General features: G+C 43.2%; 1 pseudogene; it reads left to right on the top strand.

Moving 5' to 3' along the window:
• The first annotated feature begins 2,708 nt into the window (after positions 1-2,708).
• On the top strand, positions 2,709-3,925 carry LOC101138149 (mitochondrial glycine transporter-like; annotated as a pseudogene).
• Positions 3,926-5,293: the final 1,368 nt, after the last annotated feature.

The following is a 5,293-nucleotide window of genomic DNA, read 5'->3' as shown; positions in this document are numbered from 1 at the left end:
AAACAATTTCATAGAATGCCAACATCAGAAAAGGCACTCTGTGATCACAATAGAGAAAGAAAAAAAATCCACTCTATAATCCTGTCTGAGCACAGATGAAACCAAGAGCGTTGTCTAAAAGCGACCACAAAAATGACCAGTGTGCCCCTATCCTTATTGATATGAGATTGCTGCTGCTTTACCAAGGAATGCTTTAGTCATTCTCGTTTTATTCTTCACACCTTCTAGGTAAGCATTATTAAGATACCCAGTCATGGGATCCTAACAATATCCAACTCAGAGAAAAGTTCCACTTCTTTAAACCCTGTCCAAAATCACTTAACACAAGGTTTGGCAAGAGAGCACCTGATGTTTAGAGAGAGATGAAAACTAGGGAAATAATGTACCAAAGGAAAGGGAAGAGATGATGAAGCCAAAACCTCAGGGCTTTACAGTGGGGCCTTGAGTGGGCTCTTGTTTCAATGTATTCAGTAACCAGAAGCCAGGGACCCTGCTTGCACTGCCCGCCACTGACATTTCTCCTCTGATCTAAGTCTCTGCTTAACAAAGAAGCCTGTGGCTACTCTTAAAGTCTCCCCATCTGGAATGGGGGTGAGTTTGTTCAGCTCACTCCTTCTTCTCCTTCCTGAGCAGCTGACTTATTCTGATGTGGTTTTGCGGTTATATAGTAAGCAGCACTGCTTATGTGGACATGGTGTACTTTCAGTTTCTGAAAGTGAGTCATGTTGACTTTCCTCTGAGGAGTAAGAGTGACCCTTGCTTAAAAGGACAACATGACTAGAAGGAAGAAACACCAGAGGCCACCAGGACCAGAATGTTTACCAATGTAGGCAGTCACTAGTTTTTAGGAGTAGTTTGTGTCATCTTTTTAAACAAGGTAAACTAGGAAGAAACATTTGGTTTTGAATCTTTGAGTGTTTGCCAATGTTTGAAGTACTTATCTATTTTTACTCATCATTTAAAGTGATGTTTGTGGCTAAGAGCTCAAAATCTACAAACATACTTAAATAAGTTTACATTTGGTCAGCTGGAACCTGATGGGGACATTTCCAAGAGGATCACTTGCTAGTATTACATCTTTAATTTTCATGTATGTTAATGGCTTGTGATATTGGACTATTCATCCAGGCCCTAAGAAATCTCAGCAGGTCTATTGAGAATCAAAATTGAGGCTGTACATAGCCACTATACAGAATAAGGGGTTTCTTGTAATCTAACTCTCCTTTGTGGTCTCATTTGGTTAATTTTTTCATGATAACATGTACAGCCAATATGGGCTTTTGTCACCACTTCTGCATCCTTGCAAGCATTGTTAATTGTTTTATGTTTTTCTTGCTTAGCCAGGATGTAGCCTCAAGATACCCTGACATGCCCCTGACAGCCACTGCTGTCAGATCACAGTAGATAAGTGAGGTCAAGCCCATTTGCATGTCTGCCCTAGAATCTCCATTTAACTTTGCTCTTGGGTGTCCAAATCATAGGAGTGCCACTGTCCTCCAATCGAGGAGACTGTCTTTCTTTCCTCAATAATTAAATCCCTCTGGGTCCAAGAAAGCGCGAATAGAATTATTGTCAAATTCTATATCACTGAGCCATCATCACTACCTATTGCCTTGGTAAGTCATTTGGGCAATTGGAGAGAATAAGAAAAGCCCAGTAGTGAAGCAGCAAGTATTAAATAATTAGTGAGATATTCAAGACAGTTTATATTTCACAAGTATATAAAAATTGCTATTACTTCACGGGACTGAATTTTCTTTTCTTTTCTATTTTCTCTTTCTTTCTTTCTTTCTTTCCTTCCTTCCTTCTTTTTTTTGAGATGGAGTCTTGCTCTGTTGCCCAGGCTAGAGTGATCACAGCTCACTGCAATCTCTGCCTCCCAGGCTCAAGCGATCCTCCCACCTCAGCCTCCTGAGTAGTTGGAACTACAAGTATGCACCACCAAGCCCAGCTAATTTTTGTATTTTTTGTAGAGACGGAGTTTCATCATGTTGCCCAGGCTGGTCTGTGAACTCCTGGACTCAAGCCATCTGCCTGCCTTGGCCTCCCAAAGGGCTGGGATTACAGGGGGCTGAATTTTCAAGGCAAGGCAAGTCCCCCTTTTAACTTTTGTTAGGTACTAGGCCTGTCATTTGGTAGTTGCTATAAAGTAGGTGGCAGCATCTATTAGGATGGAATAGATTCAGTAGGGAGACTTACTAAACTGCTAATATGTATGAAATTTAGTACGTGATAGCTATTTGTACTTCTTAATAAAATATATTTATTAAAATCATAACATACAAGTACTGATTAAATATTGTTCTAGCTGAGAGTCTTGGTTGCAATTAATAGGTATAAGCTCTAGATTATATAAGCAGGAAAAGGACTTATTGAAAGGTTCTAGACACAGAACCTCATCTCCTCCGGTGCTGAAGCCTGCAGCGGGGCAGGATGGGCAGGAGAGCAGAGCCGCGGAGTCTGCCGCGCGGGTGAAGAGCAGCGCGTAATTCCTGCTGCGGAATTGTTCTGCACCTGCAGCCCCCGTGTTAGCAGGATCTGAACCCGGGTGGCTGCGTGCTTACAGGCGCAGACGTCAGAGAGCCCTTGGCTTAAAGCACGTCGCCTGGCTAGCGCCATCCCCTCGCCTTCTTCGAGGCCTCCAGGGCTGGGCCCAAGCACCCGTCGATGGCACCCTGGGCCCAGAGCACTCGCGGGCCTCATCTCCAATGATTCAGAACTGACATCCGTCGCTGCTGCAACCCCAAGATGTCAGAGACACAGTGGAAACGCTTATGGTATGAAGAAAACATGAGGCACCACCAGTTACATCTGGTGATCAAGGCTTTCCTGTGTGGCTCCATCAGTGGAACCTGCTCTACCCTCCTTTTCCAACCTCTGGCTCTCCTTAAAACACGCCTGCAAACCCTCCAGCCCTCAGATCATGGGTCTAGACGTGTTGGGATGTTGGCTGTACTCTTGAAGGTAGTTCGCACAGAGAGTCTTTTGGGCCTTTGGAAAGGGATGTCCCCTTCCATTGTGAGATGTGTCCCTGGCGTTGGAATCTACTTTGGCACTCTCTAATCTTTGAAGCGGTATTTCTTGCAAGGCCATCCCCCAACTGCCCTGGAGTCAATCATGCTGGGGGTGGGCTCTCTCTCTGTTGCAGGGGTCTGTATGTTACCCATCACTGTAATCAAGATGCGCTATGAGAGTGGGAAATATTGCTATGAGAGTATCTACGCTGCCCTGAGGAGCATCTATCGCAGTGAGGGGCACCGGGGCCTCTTCAGTGGCCTGACAGCAACTCTCCTTCGAGATATGCCCTTTTCAGGAAACTACCTGATGTTTTACAACCAGACCAAAAGCATAGTGCCCCATGACCAGGTGGATGCAACCTTTATTCCTATTACAAATTTCAGCTGTGGGATATTTGCTGGTATTCTCGCCTCACTGGTAACTCAACCTGCAGATGTTATCAAAACTCATATGCAGCTTTACCCACTGAAGTTTCAATGGATTGGCCAAGCAGTGACACTTATTTTCAAAGACTATGGACTGCGTGGCTTCTTCCAAGGTGGCATCCCCCGAGCCCTCTGCAGAACTCTAATGGCAGCAATGGCGTAGATGGTGTATGAAGAGATGATGGCCAAGATGGGCCTGAAGTCCTGACCAAGAGAGGACTGGGAAAGGGTGAAATCTATTGCCCTGCTTGGTTTCTGCCAAGGGCTGCTGCTTCTTACTATTCTGCAGTAAGATGAAGTCCTACCTGGAAAACCAGGCAGAAATTGTGTTGCCTTTGCCTTCAGTAATCCCTTTAAGGAGAAAATATATGGACCTGATTTGAGCCTTCACAATCTCCAAGAGAGGAGTCACCAATACATAGAACACACTGGGGTGTTAGGAGAGAGTTTTGCATACCCTGAGAGGCTACTTGGAAAGGCATTTTCCCAGGAGAGCTCTGTCAGGTGGCTGTGCTTCTGGCCCACACCTACACCACAGGGTCTCCTTGGGTACGTTCTTGGGCAAGGAATCGCAAAGCCAGAGAAGCTGTAAGCTGCCTGCCGGGCCTGAGGAGCTCCAGCCAGGGAGGACTGGATGTGAGGAGAGGAGTCACTGTCACCAGGTCACAGACTGACTGAGGTGATGGTAGGATGAGGAGGAATAGATGCCATTCTTTAATTGGTTCTCAGTCAACTTCTCAGAGGCTCTGGGGAATGGGACAGTGGCTTTCCAGCCTCTGAATGTCCAAATAAAATTTTTTGGTCTTGGCCCCTGTACTGTTTTACCTCTAAATTCTGGCATTTTTTTTTCCCTGCAATTAAAGTGCTTTACTTAAAAAAAAAAAAAAGGTTCTAGAGTAGCTCAGAGAAGCAACTAGAAATCTAGAAGACAAGACTTCAATCAGAAGGCAGTCACCACACTTCCGTCAGGCTGGTGCAAGAGCTGTGTACTTGTCTGATTCTCAGAGAAGAGAATGGAGGTTCTTTAAAAAAATATTTTAAGGACATGTCTATGCATATATACAATATATTTTTTAAACTTTTAAGTTCAGGGGTACATGTGAAGGTTCATCATATAGGTAAACTTGTGTCATGGGAGTTTGTTGTATAGATTATTTCATCACCCAAGTATTAAGCCTAGTACCCTTTAGTTATTTTTCCTGATCCTCTCCCTTGTCCAAACCTCTACTCTCTGATAGGCCCCAGTGTGTGTTGTTCCACTCGATGTGTCTGTGTGTTCTCATCATTTAGCTCCTATTTATAAGTGAGATTATGCAGCATTTAGTTTTCTGGAGAATGGGGTTTCTTAATCTTCTGTTATGTAAACCCCCTTGGCCATAGGGTGAAGCCTATGAACCTTTTCTCAGAATAATATTTTAAAATGTATAAAGCAATGTGCATGGGATTACCAAGGAAACCAATTCTACTGAAATATGGTTACCAAAATAGTAAAAAATCCCAAATATATGCTATAGCAATATATGTGCTTCCTTATTAAAGCATTAAATAACATTAACTGGTGGGTCTAATTATTAACGTAACTTCAGTAGTGATGAGCATAAATACATCTTGGTTATCCACAAGCTCTGTAGCTTACAATATCTGCAATGAGTGTTAGAAATATTACGATACCTGTAATTTCAACCAGTGACAAGGTCACAATTACTGCTTATACAGCTGTGGTTAGTTTAATGCCTACATTCATAATTAAAGAATATTCCAAGTTTCAGTTTGCAGTTAGTGAAAATAAAGTCATATATTTTTTTCTACTCATTTTAATGGATTTCTTTGAATTTTATTTATAGGCTACA

Source organism: Gorilla gorilla, chromosome 1 (genome assembly GCF_029281585.2).
Source record: "Gorilla gorilla gorilla isolate KB3781 chromosome 1, NHGRI_mGorGor1-v2.1_pri, whole genome shotgun sequence".
NCBI classification, from domain to species: domain Eukaryota; kingdom Metazoa; phylum Chordata; class Mammalia; order Primates; family Hominidae; genus Gorilla; species Gorilla gorilla.
This window is presented reverse-complemented; position numbering and strand designations above follow the sequence as displayed.